Raw genomic sequence first — 15909 nt, 5'->3', positions numbered from 1 at the left:
GTGCCACAAACAACCTTTGAAGGATGACATTATCATACTGTAAATGTGCAATTGTAGAAAAGGAAAGTGCCGGATAGGGGAAAAAAAAAAAAAAAAAAAAACGGACAAGAAAATTGCCCAATACTCTATACGCTTTGCAATTACCATGTGTAATAGCCTGTAAAATCCTAATATCCATCCAGCCACTTGGAAAGGCGAAAGAAATGGCCATGACCACTTAGCCCACTTTCTGTGGCCCCTTCCTGGCCATGACAGACGGCCCTGTCTAGAAAGCGGGAAGAAATAATATGAACCATAATTCATTCAAAGGCTGCCGTGTATCCTCCTTTCTCTCTCGTCACCGGCTTCTCCCGTTCGCCTTATCCTGATTACTCCTCCAGCTGTATTGGTGTTTACCTCGGCTGGATCAGCAGGGGTAATAGACGCTGCAATTTGGAAGCAAAACACACTACTAAGGAGGCTGGTTCTGGCTGGCTCGGTCTTGCACGTTCAGCACAAAAACCTTAATACAGTTGTTGCTCCCATACTATTATGGATGGACATTTGTCTCTCGTATTGATTCATCCATGTATTGTTATTCTTTAATATTATTGTAATGGAATGGGAGAATTTCTCAGGCATCGCGTTTCTCTAGTGGTTAGCGTGGCTGCCTCACAGTTCTGAGATTGTTTTTTTGCAATGTGGGAGGAACCCTGAGTAGCTGAGGAAAACACACAAACAAGGGCAGAACATGCAACCTCCATACAGGAAAGCTGGAATCCGCATGCAAATCAAAAACCTCAAAAGTGTTGGAGGGATGCGCTTACCACTGGCCCACCTTGTCAGCCTCTTAATTGTGAGTCTGTGGATTGAAATTGCTAATCCCTAGCATGTTAATGGCCTTTTCCATTGTTTTTTAGCATAAAGCTAGGTTGAGGCCATTCTTTCGACAGTCATCTCGTTGATTTCAGTACACAATGTGTTAGTTTGACAGTAAACTTCAACTGGGAGTGTCATTAAGCAGCCTGAAGCCTCTTTTTTTGAAGACTGGTTCACGGTTTGCAAACGTGCTGCGAGGTGGACTCAATTCACTGTCACCAATACACTGCTCGTATCTCAAGTTTGTGCAAAGATCGTTTGTACAAAACTTGAGCAACCTGGTGAGCGCATTCAATTGTCGACAGGTAGTTGGAACAGAGAGTACCAAAACAACCCTGGGCCATGAGCCAAATGCTGCTTCACCAAGTCAAAAGACATTATGATCTGATTACGCATGTGCTGTAGCAGCTAATTCGGGTAAAACTTCCATTCCAGAGAAGTTGAGCAATCCAAGTTATATGTTCGAATGAAGCTCGGGCCTGGCTGTGTTCTCATTGGTGTCACACATCTACAGTATGTGCAATCTTCCAAGCAGAGATTTCTCACCGCGACGCCAATTTCCAAATTTGCTGCCCACTCCACTCTGGAGCCTAAGCACCAGCTCCAGCGCAATCATCCTCCCAGTGTCGCGTCTGAAAGGAGCAAGGAAACGCTCGGGCCCATCCTGTGGCACCGTGATAAGCTCTGACTTACTTCCTACATGTGGGTCAGCGAGACTGGGAGACACACAGCTTGTATTGCCTTTTGTAATTACATCTGTTCGGCTGCTGGCTTTCTGGCTCTACCCTCGTTCACACTCCCTTTTTCCATACTGGAAGTGCACGTGCGGATATGATTGTTCTGGCACATAAACAAAAACAAACATAATTCCCGAGCTGTATCTATGGGCTCTTGCTATTTCACCAATATTCGTGCGGTGACAGTAAGTAGAAGGAAGATTTCCATCCGAAGTGCAAAGAGTGCTGTACAGTATATTCATCCCATCGCTTGCAATCAAGCCCACCTGCACCATAAGTGGACCTGCCATTCCATACTTCAGGATTCAAACTGTTTGTTTTATACTTTTTATCCACTTTGCAGTCTTTTGTAAAAAGCATAAGACGTATGAATAAGATCATTGAAGTGAACGGAATAATGGATTCTGATGATGAATGGATCTAAACGGTTCATCTTCCTGTCAACACAATGTCCTCAAAGAATTGCATTGACATTTCACATCAAACTAAGAATAATTCTGAATTATCAGCAAAAATATAGCTTTTACTGTCAGTAACCTGCTCAATAGGTTGCATTGGTTCCTAAAAACAAACTAAAGTCGATCCGCTTTCATCTTCAACATTTTGTCTTGTCTTTGCCATTCGACTTGTTTTGAAGGGCAGTTCTGGCGTTCACGAGACACTTGGTAAAAACGCAGCTGTTCATTTATTCGGGAGCGGTTTAGCTATCCACTTAATTGTACATAAATCGTTATCTAATAAAATACAAATCCTGTGTTTTTGCTAACGTTATATTGAACATTTTTATGTGTCCTTTGCCATATTTCTTGAGGAATTTCTTGTTTTGAAGGACACTTCTGGCGACCAATGGACACTCGTTAAAAGCACGACATTGTCTTTCTTCATTGGATCTTTAGCTACTTATTGTTGATCATGATGTTTGCAAAAACATGCGATTTTGACTTTAAGTAACGGTTGATGTCATCGTTTTGTGTGTCTTTTCAATTCAACCTGTGAAAGTACCTGTTTTGAAGGACGACCAATAGACACTTATTAAAAATAGTATTTCATCATTGAATGACTATTGGTCGCCCTTCAACTGGCAAAAGAGAAAATGAAATTACTTTATTTCCACAAAGAAAAAAAATGCCACATTTGGTCGCCAAATGTCATTCATTTTGTTCTAGAGAAAGGCCGCTCTCAGGACGTATTAGTAACGCGTACACTTTTGAGCCCATTTGAACTCTGTTCCCCGTCTGCAAAACACCAGTCCGCCGCGCTGCCGTTGATAAGACTTGATTAAGCTAAATTATACCTTTTGTTGTCGCTATTGTTGGCTTTCAACCTTCACCGATGACTTCGTCTTTGCTCATCTTCAAAACAAAGTGAGCATGACCCAAGAGGGAGTGCTACTCTTTCCTTTTTGTTGTCTAAATTTGACTGCGTAAACTAAATGAAGCGGGCAGCGGCATCACCATGCAATCTTCTGATGTCATTCCAAAGAATGTAGCGCAGACATCTCCGTACGACACTTTGTGTTGCTGACGGTCTGTATACAGTTTTCTGTATACGGGTTGTGTTTCATCAAATTAGCTCAAGCTGACACACAGGGAACCTGGGCCAGGTAGTGGCCGAGGCAACTAAAGCTCTTTACTGTGAGTTGGAAAGGAAGCGAAAGCAAGGCCCGCGGCCAAACACATTATTCCGGAATTGGTGGCCAGAGAACTGACAGCAGACGTAGCTGCAAAGATGTCAGGATGTAGATTTTGCTCCCAAGAGAAGCAGATGGAATGCAGAAGTACATATTTAGAATGTCTCTCCTTATTATACAAACACGCACTGTACATGATGCAAACGTGAAGTTAAATGATCCTTTTGGTGCATTAAAAGCGTTGTTTCTTTTCGTATTGATGCGTCAGTACAACAGTGTGAATAATTGGAATTTTTGCCAAACACTATAACACTCTTGAAACTGCTGGGTTGAAAGTAACCCAAAAAAGGCTGCCCATATTCAATCTTCAACGCAAGCTTCTGGGTCAAGATTATAAACCCAGCCTTGGATAAAAGTAATCCAATCTGCTGAAAATCCACAGCTATCCAGCTATCCACATACTGCCTGTATTCATGTATTCTTGTTAAATCGACACGTCTTTCTCATAATATTACCGCTTTAGTTATACAAATCAGACTATATGTTTGTTGCTTTATCTCGCTATAACATCTTGCTATTACATCTTGCTTTTACATTTTTTTCCCGCAAATGTAAGACTTTTAATTGTATTGCAAGTTATATTCCAATAAAATTATCAAAATATGGGACTTTTAATTTTTCTATATTTTCCATCCATCCATTTTCCAGTCCCGTCGAGTCATTTGATTTTGAGTACTGGCCGATACCAAATTTGTACATTTCCATTGTTATTGAGAAGCATGTCTTTATCAAAGGTCCTGTACAATCCAATACAGCTACATAGTCGGTCGCTTAGTGTTCGACTTATCTACGATCACTATACTAATTGCCTCGTCAAATGTGACCAGCGGAGTACAAGTATGCCCGTCATCCAATAATTCACACTCGTTAGGTTTCTATATTATGGCAAGTCATCAATGGCTAACCTGTCTCTCTTTGAACTCTGATGATGCAGCTCTGCGAGCTGTTTTGCTATGCGGCTCCCTCCTGTGGTCTGAGCAACTTTGCAGTCTTAATTTAGTTTGTCGTATCAATTTACCCCAACTATCGGCCATGTTAGCAAAATGTTTCCATATCTCACTCCGCACCTCATTTTCCTTAACGAACTGCCGACAAGCCTGAAAGCTTGTCAGTTAAAACGCAAGCCTCAGTCGATGCCTTTTAGCTAAACACTACGCGCCTGGCTCCGATATCTGATCACTTGATCCGATCGGATCAACTATATTATCTGCACCGTTTATCCGGTTAAGGGTCGTAGACCGCGTATGCCAGCTGTCTACGGATGAAAGATGGACTGCACCCTGGACTGGTCACCAATTAAGCGTAGGGCTCATTTAGAGACAGACAGGCCATCATTCACATTGTCACTTATTAAGAACTCACTTCACTGTGAGTGACTCAGTTTTGAAATGTATTAGTCTCATTTGAGATCATTCTCCTTTGGGCGTTGACCGATTCATGGTTTGTACGTGATCGATCGATGCTCATGACGATTTTGTGGGACATTGTACAAACCCCTCCAAAACAAAGCAACATATTTTAACTGAGCCAACACCCTTGAGACGATGCACTTCACAAACTTGATGAACAATTTCCTTTTCAGATGTGAAAATCTCTGTTTTCCTACTTTGTGTGCAACTCATCAAATCTCTTAGTTGGTCTTGATTCAACCTTGCTCGCTATTTCTCACTTTGGTCATTATGATGCATGTTTTGCTCAAAAAGTAAAACTTTTTTCAGTAATTTCTCATTCTTTCAGTCTGCAAGCTTTGTTTCAAATTGTGCCGTTGTAGGAAGATGTTGCATTGCTTTGCTCTGGATTATTATCGCAAAAGATGTCGGTTAGTCAGGATTCTTTCAATTTAAATGCGTGTCTGGAATAAGGCTTTAGTTGCTGTGACATTTTTAAAGCTACCTTCCATCTTGTCGAAAAAAAAGGCCTTCGCACACATAAGTCAGCTCTGTGAAACAATGACTTTTTTTTTTGCTTTTAGATCTATTTTGTCAAAGGCTTAAGGAGAATGATGAATGCTGGGAAGAAGACACAATCATCAGTTATTATTCATGTCACTGGACGATATGTCCGTTTCACATGCACTTTTCTCTCAGAAATTCTTCTTGTACTCCTCCCTCCACTAATTTCTTTTATCTGGATCATCAGCTCCACCACTACCTTCCACGCATGTCGAAAGCCAGTAAGCTCTACTCTCTTCTGAAGGAATTGGAAATGCCAGGCCTTTACTTTTGCTGTCAAATGAAAATGTTGAATATGAGACAAGAGATCAACATTTCAGCTTTTATTTCCAGGTATTTACATTGCGGTCAGCTTTTTAATGTGAGCAAAAGTTTTGGAATGTGGGACTGACAGGTGTGTTTGGAGTTTTTTTTTCTGTGAAGACTACATTTATACCAGTAGGAGGTGTAACCAACATGAAAACCTATGGATGGGAAATCAATCAGAGCCACTATACAAATATTGGTCTTAGTCATGTGGGATGTCCTTAAGAAGTCACATTTTACATGCAATCACCTGAAAATCTTGTGTCACAAATGCTATCTTCTAAGTTGATTCCGACTAATACCTGGAAATAATAGCTGAAACTGAAAACATTTGGGCTCGACATTAAGGATGAATATGAGACAAAAGCTCAACAAACCCTATGTAACAATAGCATCCGTTTCTGGTTTGATGGATATCATTACACATTTCTTCTTTGCCATCAATGACCTCAGACATGTTGGATTTATTTTTCCAGAATTGTTTTCTAGAAGTCCAAATTTGTAGGTTGGAGGTTCCATTGTATTTTCCAAAATTGTATAGTCTCTTGACGGAATAATTATGGGCATCTACAGTTAGATTTTCCCCTTTACACCCCACCCACCTCCACCACCACCTAAGTCACTAAAATAGAAGCGCGCACCATAATCGATCCTCCATGTGTCCGTGTTTTACCCCAGCCAAGCCCATCTTAAGGACCGTCTTTTCCGCTCGCTGTCCCTTATATCCGTGAATTGTGGCTAGCTTTTTGGAGCTCGGGCCTTCTTTGATCTGGAGTCCAGAACACAGGATGAGACTCATCCACTCGCAGGAACAACTACATCCCATTAGGGGATGGACACAGACGCCGCTGCCCTCGAAAGTAGCGCCGCCTTTTGCACACTGGTTCGTTGTCGCGTGCCCAAAAGCTCCCTCTCTGATTGATTGAATGCTTCCATTGCATGTCACTGTATTATGAAAATGACATATTTACAATGATGTATCGTGGAGGGGGAACGAGCTATTTCTTCTGGACTTACCTCACCGTCCCCCAACACCCCCCTTTCTTGTAATTTCCGCCCCATGCACACTCAGCCTGAGAAAATCTGCCACGTTATCGTAAACAGAGCGTACATTTGTCTTGGTCGCCATTGTTTGGGCCGCATGCACAAAATCATCGGGGCTCATTCATCACGCGCGACGTCGAAAATGAGCACATTTGTTTGAGCGTTTTATGATGATTCTTCTGTACGGTTTGAGCCGTGCGAGTGAGATTTATCAAAGGCGCGCCGCGCCGGCAGTGGACGCAAACCCTGTTTGCTGAAAAAGCATTATTGTTTTTGCAATTGTTCCGCGTAATTAGTACACTCACGTGTTGTCCCATTGGACAAAATGGAAGTTGAATTCATCTGTTTCATGGTCCTGGCACCATAAAACCTTTATTAAATGTACAGGCATTGTTTGCCATGGATAATATAATATTCTTAATTGCCATAAAGAGGAGCCATGTAACTTGACCTAAAGGCTGACTGTAGCTCACTTTCATTCCATTATTATTTTTCTTTTTATTGGATTTTTATTGTCTTGGTTATATGTTCGGGGGCAACCATGTCTGAGTGTAATACTAATACTGTATTGAACAGACATTGTTTTCCATGTGTGGTTCAATGGTTTCTTAATTGGTGGTGTAAACTACAAACACAGATTTGCTGCTACAATAGCTTTATTTCTGTACAGTGGACTTCTAAAGTTGAACACAAAACATTCCAGGTTGCTGTTTGAAACTGTGGCAATTTCTTGTACAAGCAACACGTGCGGGTGCACAGGGTGCCATTTCTTGCGAAAAAAAACCCTACTTGGTGTAATGGTTTTGACGATAAAAATTTTAATCGGCAGTTTTAACCATTTTAATTTCCATCATGGTTTATATAATTGCTTTGTCACTGCTGTAATCAAAAATACCTGCACATATGTTATCTGTTGTTGTGGAATTTTTCCCCTGCTAGCCATAATTGGCGTGTGCCATTAATTACAGCATCCATGCAGGAAAACAAATACTTGCCTCAGCTTCTGCCACAAATACTTGCGACAGCTTCTGCCGCTCGTCACAATCAACCAATGATGGATGATCCTTTTCCATCGCTAACGGGGAAAAATATCACGTGTCCACAGGGACCCCTGTCTGCGTAAGTACTTTGGAGTATCCACATTTAATTCTTCTGTATGATAAATGAGAGGCGGGCCATGCTTGTAGCCTGCGAGGTGCAAGTCGTCCGGCTCGCCGAGGGGAGCGCCGGTAACAAATGTAGAAAAGGCAGATAAGCCGACTGTGTCTCTGCTTGTTGTCATGCTCCCCTTAGACACCCAAAGCTAGATAACAAAAGCCCTCGTATCAATCAGACCTGTCAATGGCGGACCACGGATTAGAGGGGGTGATTTGGTGCCTTGATTGGAGGGGAAAATGCTGATTACGCCTCACTCTCTGTGACTTGATTACCCCTTTGCCTGTGTGTTGTCAATGCTCAGTTAAGCTGTAATCAGTGGAACCTGAGATCCGGGGGCGTGGCCTCTTTAATCACACTGGTAGCTTGCTAGCTTGCATGGCTATACCCTCCCTGATGGCTTTTTTGTTTTCGCCACCTCAGTGGAGATCTGCATCTGTGTTCATTTCCCATCAATCAATTGATTATCATGTTCATTCCTAGTAGTAACAAATAATGTCCCTCAAGGCGTATATCCAGGGCCCTTGCTATTCTTTCTCCATGCTCAATATCAATTTCATGTGATACAATACCTTCGTCTGTGAGAAATAGTATTGAAATGAAACTGAAATGAACTGAAAGGAGGATAGAATGTTGTGCAAAACATGAAGTCTTTTGAAGGTTACACTAGAAAATCATTCAAACGTAAAGATGGAAGAGAGCATAAGCAAAAGTGAATTAATGCATTGTCACCAACAATGATATTAAGGAGTAATACTGTAAATCTGACTATCACTTTATTTAATGTTATGATTCTGAAAAAGGTAGAACTCAATCGGCCTATATATGCGTATATGTGGTATACACGGTAGACCAGTGGTCCCTAACCACCTACCGCGGGTCCGCAAATTGTATAGACTTGTATGAACCGGTCCGCGGCAGAAAAAAGGTTGGGGGTAGACTGTACCAATTTTGCCTGCAGTATTTGGACTTAAAATTGCAACAACTTTGTTGATGATGTCATTGTATCCGACTTGGTGTGAAAATGGCTTCAAGCACATCTGATCATGTACCTGGAGCTGACAGCAGCCAAGTTTTTTTTTTTTTTTACCAGCTTCGAGCTAATGTGTCCATGCTCCTCGGGGACTACCGTGGGAATGCTCGCTGCGAAGTTACCTTGTGCCACACCAGCTAGCTACAAGCCTGGGCTGGATAGCTAGCAAGACTAAACAACGTCCCACTACGGTTTAGAGCTGCTCTAATAAATAATTAATTCCTGCCATTTTAATGCAGAATAAGATCAATTTATGACAGGCATTCTTATTGCTTAAAAAGAATAGCAACCCAAACATGTTGTTTTCAATAATATCTTCCCAGCAGGTCCACTAGTTGAAACACGGCATTCTAATTAATATTGCGTTTGTGGAATATGAGTTAAACTGCAAAAATCCACCCGTTTTTAGCCATCTCAGCGGGGCGGCCATTTTGTCATTTCTGTCGACTGAAAATGACATCACAACTACTAGGGGCTCGGGTAACGACCAATCACGGCTCAGCTTCAGAAAACAGGTCAGCCGTGATTGGTCGATGTGTGAATTACTTTGGCCTACTAGCCAGCACTAGAAGGTTGCCTACAGTAATGCACAGCACCACACCATGAACTCATCCTTGACTCCAGTATGTAGCAGTGCTAATCTTTATTCAGCTACTTTACCTTTAAAACTGGAACACGATTTTAGACAGTTGTCTTTTCCTTCCTACCCATCCATCCATCCACTTCCCCTCCTAGCATTACATGTCATTGTTTTCACCCTCCCCAAAGCACCACTTGTTTATGCTCCTTTCAATCACTGTCACCATCAGGACCCCGCTCGAGACTCCAATCGTCCCGTGTCACCGGGGTTTGCTCAGATTATGTGCTGCACAATGAAAACTCAGCGATTTAGTGCCTCAAAGACACAGTTTGAAATGTGTGTACTTGTCTTCTTGTTTATGTAATGGGACAAACTACATTCCCAATTTTTCCCAAGACACGCAAGCGGTGAAACTACGACAGTTAATCGCACTTTTTATGACAGTTTGTGTAAATGCAGAATTCCTCGACATAGATCAAGCCTACAGCAAATTCATACCCCCTAAAAAGTGCTTGCTCAATCCTCAGCTGACATTGGAAGAACTTTGTTTCCTTAGTTTATGGCTCCGAGTATAGGAGCATACAGTACATACCATTCAGTTTAATCTGTTGGGCAATGCAGAGGAACAGACTTCATAGTTCAATTATTACGAAAGCATTTTTCAAGGCAGTCTTTACCAAACATTTAAGTTTTGCACTCCCTACAACATCCCGACTTAGTTGGCACACCTCACTCGCCCCGGAACTCCAAAAAAAAACAAGACAATATTTTTCTGCCAGGCCAATCCCATTCACACTCACATTTCGATGGATAATGTGGAATCTACAATGAACATGAATGTTATGAAATCTGGAGTACTCATTCAAAAAAAACAACAACTGAGATTTGAACCCAGAACTCCTCACTGTGAGGCATACATGTAAATCACTACCGCAACATGCTGCCACACGAATATTCAAAATTCATATTTAACCTTTTTACTTTGTGGGGAAAAAAAAAAAATCACCCTTAATTTCACCACCCCTTGGAGGCTACTCACGCACCACCCCTGTTTTAAGGGACTCACCATTATGATTAAAAACACATTTTAGCTAATTGAATTCGTATGCCTGCCGTGGGATTCTGCTGAAGTCCTGTTGCACTCATTTTTTTTCTGATAGTACCTAGCTACAATTCATACAGAGTTTTCTGGCTGTGAAGAAGCTAATGCTAATCTGTGCAATTATCCAGTGCTGAAACTCGAATCATGAATAACTCAGTTAACTCAATTACAAAAACTGAGGTAAAATCTCTGCCTTTAAACTTCGCAGGGACCGTGTTTCGACACATATTGTTACAGCAGACGCACGCACCACTTTGTGTTGAAAAAAGTTTGGTGTTATTCAACACGTCAGAGAGAAACCTTCCAGAAAATGCAGAGCATGTCAAAAGTGTGGGACCATATCGTGCTTAGAAAAAAGAAGATAAACTGCAATGTGTCTATTGCAAAGTAGAGCTGGCATACCTCAGAAACACATCTATAATGATCCAACATTTAAACCGTAAACAGCCATCCGCTAACTCCACCTCAATAAGTTTCGACGACTAGCTAATTAGCTTATGTAATGTAATATAGCCTAACATTGGCAGTTAGCTACTTAATTGTTTCTCTTGTTTCTGTGCTAGTGACTACATATCGTTAAGATGTGCTTACTCATTTAAACCATGTGATTTTTTTTTTTAAATTAAGAAATCTGAATTGAGAATCGTTATGAACTGAAATGGAATCAAAGACAGAATCAGAATTGGAACCATCCAAATTCAAACGATGCACAACGCTACTAATTACGCGCTTGACACAAGCAATTAAAAGTATGTTTTCTGTAAAATGTCACCTTAATGGCCTTCAAATGTTCTCATTAAGCCTGTTTTGTATCCAGTCAAATCACGTTACCGTGTGCTCTTCTAGCAGAGACTTGAAATCAGAGCTCCAGCCGGGCGTGAAACGACAACCGTCAAACATGTACAGAAGTACTGATGGTAGCATCAAGTTTTCACAGGTCCCCACTCGGGAAGAGAACTTGCTTGGAAAAAATGACTCCAAAAAGAGTCAGCGCTTCTCAGCGGTGTTTTCTCAAGAACGTATCACTGACGACTGACTGATGGGAATCCGTGTGGTGTGTGTCTTATTTTTAGTGCCTCGCCTGTGTTATGTTCTTTCAATGCATTTCTCTTTTTTGGTGTCTTATCATGGCACACTTCAGTGTATGAGTGCATATGAGGGTTAGGATTTCATGTTTTTAAATAATGGAAATTGAATGAAACAGTTCCTGGGTCACGCGGTCACTATCCCAAGTAATGTTTCAATTAACTTTATAATATTTAGCATCGGTCACAACAAGAGGAAAGAGAAGTTAAGTACTGTAATAGTAACATAACATTAATTCACTGCATTATTTCATGTGAAATTTGGGATTTTATTTCATTACACATGTGTGGTTAAGATGCTGCCAAAGCTGCCAATCTAAATAGGAAAATGTAAGAAAAAAAATGTTTTGTTAAAATTATAAAATAGTTCAAAATTATGTTAAAATGTTATGATTATGTACTTTTCCACAGAAATTGGCCGATAGGAGCATCATTAGTTAACATTAGTTGACTCTTGGTGGCAGTTATTCTAGAGCAGTGTTTTTCAAACTGTGTGCCGTGGCACACTGGTGTGGCGCGAGATATTGTCAGGTGTGCCGTGGGAAATCTATCTAATTTGTGTGTCTGTGCGGTCTAGCGCCCGGCAGCGTAATCATGTCTTTACTCTTCCATACCAGCAGGTGGCAGCAGCAGCAGCAGGTAGCCAATTGTCTTGTTGTCATGTTTCACACTAAGTATCAATATGAAACATTATAAAATACTTTTTTTCTTTAGGTTTATTTAATTCCTATTCAAGACGTTATAATTTAACGTCATTCTTCAATGTTAAAAAAATGCTTATATAAACAATATAGCACTTATATTGTTAAAATGGGCTTTTTTTTTCACAATTTCAGCTACTGGTGTGCCGCGGGATTTTTTCAATGAAATAACTGTGCCTTGACTCAAAAAAGTTTGAAAAACACTGCTCTAGAGACACAGCAAACCCATACAAACACACTCACGCAAAACACATATGTAATTTTTCATGTTTTTCTTTCCTTTTCTCATTTTCAATACTGCCCCATAGCATGCCATGCTAACAGACGTGACTCACGCCCACCCTGGCAAAGCAGCCCGGCATCTTATCGCATGGTCGCACACGCACATACATACACACAGGCGGCGATGCATTTTCACCCGCCCACGCGCTCATTTAATCACGCCTCTGTACACAATCGCGTCCAACCGTTGTGTATTTAAAGTGGCATCATGCTGCTCCGGCGTCTGCCAACGGCCCGCGTCTCCGGAGCAGAGGGCTCGCTTTTCGTCCTCCCCAGCTGACCACTGTAGACTTGCAGGTGTTTGTGTGTCCAAGGGCTAATTGCTGCTACCTCCCTTTGCAGCACTTCCATTGACGCCCCTGGACTCCGATGGGGGATTCACACAGGCATGTGAAGACAAACAAACCCGGGGGCGAGCGATCGATAGCGGATACAAGACGAGGCCGTCAAGCGCCGCTGATTAAGAGTGTGTGAAGGTGTTTGCCGAGCGTCCGCGTGCCAGCTCCTATGCGCACATGCTCCCTAAGTGGATTGTTTATGTGATTTTGATTAAGAGCAGTGCCGGCTCCAGAGGCGTCTTTAGAAGGCGCCCGAGCAATTATTCCCCCGGCGTGGCAACATGCTAGCCGAGACTTTAAAAGTATAAGGCCCGCTAACGCGGCGTTAGTGTTAAATGAACAGCTTGGTGCGAAGAGCAAAGGCTCGCTACAACTGCCTGATGAGAAACAGCACCGTATATCCAACTCGAGCTCACCTTCAAGCTTGTTAAAGTTGGTATTCAAGCAATGGTTTCGAGGGAATATATACCCTAACTCTATAGTGGTACCGTGACTTATAAGTGTAATTTGTTCCGTCACGAAACTCGGAACTTAATTCAATAAATCAATTCAACATTCCCCATTGAAATGAATTGAAATACTGTACCATGAAACTGTTCCAGCCACCCAAAAAACTTTTGTATTTATTTACATTTTAGATAAATAAATGTTTTCAACATTTCTTAACATTTTTTTTTATATTTTTGTTTTCCAATCTTTTTCTTTTCTTTGGTTTTTTCCCATTGGATTCAAACGGCTGTCAATTACATACAAATGTTTTACTAACTCCTTTTTTTTTTTTTTTTTTTTTGTCCCTTAGCACTTACATCAATACAAATATGAATTCCAGGCGGAACATTTGATTGTTTTACAATACGTTGTATTTTTTATTTTTTTTTACTTTACAGCAGAGAAAAAAATCTGCCAGAATCGGGTGTTTTTTGACGATTTTTATTTTTTTATATGGGTGTTTGAATGTGATTATCTTTGTCCTATGTTGTAATGTGTTAAAAACAAAACAACAATCGGCAAAAAAAAAAAGATTGCAGATTTTTGCCAATTTTAAAAGCGCTAATATCAGTTGATTAAAATGTTCGGGCCCGCGACCATAGTGAGGATAATCAGCTCGAAGAATGAATGAATGAATACATCGTCCGACTAATTAATCGGTCGGTTCTTACTCATTGGTGTTCCTCAAGGGGAAATTCAAGTCATTGTCCGTAGTGAAACTTCTGACTCTAGAGCCCAAGCCCAAGGCTGAGCTACTCAAATTTAGCCCCCTCTGTTACATGTGGACAAGGCTGTATGATTTTTTTGTTGTTGGTTTGTCGGGAGTAAATACCAGAAACAGCTACAACAGTAATGGTGACAAACATGAAAAATGTCTGTGGTCCTAAATATGATTTTCCCCTGCGTGCCATGGAGGTCCATCGCCTAGCACGGAATGTTGAACTGTAGCTTTCGGCTCGTCTCTTCTGCTACTTCTTCTACGTGAACTCATGTTTGCTTTTTGTTCTCGTCCTGACTCACAATGACAATCTTGACCAAGCGTAGGGAAAGGTCAAGGTTGCCCGGCAAATTGCCTCAAAGCAATCAGCCGGCGTCGCCATCTTGCCATCTCTCTATCCTGCCTCCTTCCGTCATCTCTTGTGTTTACCCTCACGGTGGAGAGGGAGGAGGGGGGTGATGTCTAGCCCTGCTTTTGAAGTCCCAGTGACTTGAAAGCGTCATTGCCTGGGTGACATTTGAGCATGGAGCAGTGCGACCCTGCAGGCTACGTGTGTGTGTGTTTGTTTGTGTGCATGTGCATGCATTTGTGCGTGTGTGTGTGTGTGTGTGTGTGTGTTTCTCTCCTCATGGCTGTTTCAGCTGTCCTCTGGGTCTTCGAGGGGGGGCTATTTGCTTTTGCAGCAGAGGGCTTGCCTTTCATCACATGAAAAACAGCATCCGCCCTTCCACCTCTAACCCTCGCACCCAACACTCGTGCCGCTGGGACTTTGCGCCACAGCTGAAGCCGCGTTAAAAATACCCACTCGGTAACTCGAGACACCGTACGGCCAACTGACACATTAAACATTTCGGGTTATTTCCTCACGCTGCGTTCAAGGACTTTGGTGCAGCTGTTGCCGCTTGTCTTTATTGTTTGCCTTCATTCTTCAAAATGTGCATACAAAAGTGGTAATGTATTGGTTTTCAAACTATTTTTACCACTTTAAATTGGTTAATATTGCATAAAAGTAAGCGCCATTAGTATCGATTTATGAAAAAAAAATGGCCTTTTGAATTTGACCATATTTGGACGTTCAGGGTTTTCGCCGGACAATGCCGAGAAAAGTGTATATGTGTAAATAAATAAATAAATATAAATATATATATATATATATATATATATATATATATCATTCATGCCCTCATATATAGTATATCTTGCTGTTTTTTTTTTTATACATAAAATGCTGCTCTCATGATGCTCAGTCTCAATGTCTTATGTTGTAAATATTCACATAGATATTGTTGCAGTTTTGAATCTTCGATTTTTGTGTGGGGCAACAGTTCACTTTGCTGCTGTCAAGATGGACTTTCCCCTTCACAGCACTAATTAAGGTTTATTCTGTTCCATTCCGAGCGCCTTTCTGTCTGTCTTGCAAAATGGTGTAAACAGGTGTAAGCGTATCAGCTCACACAAGGCCACATGTCTCTGTGTGGTGATCCTGAACAGCTGGCCCCAGCCGGAGTGTGCGCATATGTCGCGCATATGTTGGTGTGTGAGCATCGTCGATGATACTTGGCCTACAACTAACAGTGGATCTTCACAATTTTGTCACATTTACAATTTTTCCCCATAGGAAATAACGTGAAGTGAATTTATCTGTTTTACCGTCAAACTGTCACTTTCATTCCACTTTTATTAACCAAACAGGCAATGTTTTAAGTAAAGCTATAGTTGTGTGACAAGGTTGGGGGGCCGCGATGGGAAAACGTAACAGGCTTTGGCTGCCTTGGATGCCAGGCAAGCACTTTAGATTTGCCACAAAAGTCAATGTGTTGACGATAACTGTAGTCGGTT

At 41.4% G+C, this 15909-nt stretch overlaps 1 protein-coding gene across 4 annotated transcripts in view; it reads left to right on the top strand.

Moving 5' to 3' along the window:
* Positions 1-15909, top strand: part of pacrg (PARK2 co-regulated) — a 226836-nt gene that overhangs the window by 137621 nt on the left and 73306 nt on the right. The gene's annotated exons all lie outside the window — the stretch shown is intronic.

This window comes from Filicampus tigris, chromosome 13 (assembly GCF_054856515.1).
Source record: "Filicampus tigris isolate MCC_2025a chromosome 13, RoL_Ftig_1.0, whole genome shotgun sequence".
NCBI classification, from domain to species: domain Eukaryota; kingdom Metazoa; phylum Chordata; class Actinopteri; order Syngnathiformes; family Syngnathidae; genus Filicampus; species Filicampus tigris.
Note: the sequence above shows the minus strand (reverse complement) of the source record. Positions and strands in the feature narration are given on the sequence as shown.